Below are 294 nucleotides of genomic sequence, written 5' to 3'. Positions count from 1 at the left end.
AGGCCGCAAACCAACGGTGCCTCCTGCTAGGTACGAGGAAGCCACGCCCCCAGCCCCATGCGCGGGAGGGGCGCCGGCTCGCCAGCGCCTTGCCGGAGCATGCGCGGATGCGGCGCCGGCGCGGGGCGGGGCCTGCTATCTGCGCGTGCGCCGCCGCTCCAGTCCCGCCCCGCTGAGGTCGCGCTCCCGGAAGTGCGGAGGGCTAGCAAGTAGGGTGCTCCCGGAACGGAAGGCGCAGGGCTGAGCGTCGGTCACGCGCAGCCGTTTGCTGCACGTGTCTCGGCACTTGGCTGA

This window comes from Mustela erminea, chromosome 15 (assembly GCF_009829155.1).
Source record: "Mustela erminea isolate mMusErm1 chromosome 15, mMusErm1.Pri, whole genome shotgun sequence".
Classification (NCBI taxonomy): Eukaryota; Metazoa; Chordata; class Mammalia; order Carnivora; family Mustelidae; genus Mustela; species Mustela erminea.
This window is presented reverse-complemented; position numbering follows the sequence as displayed.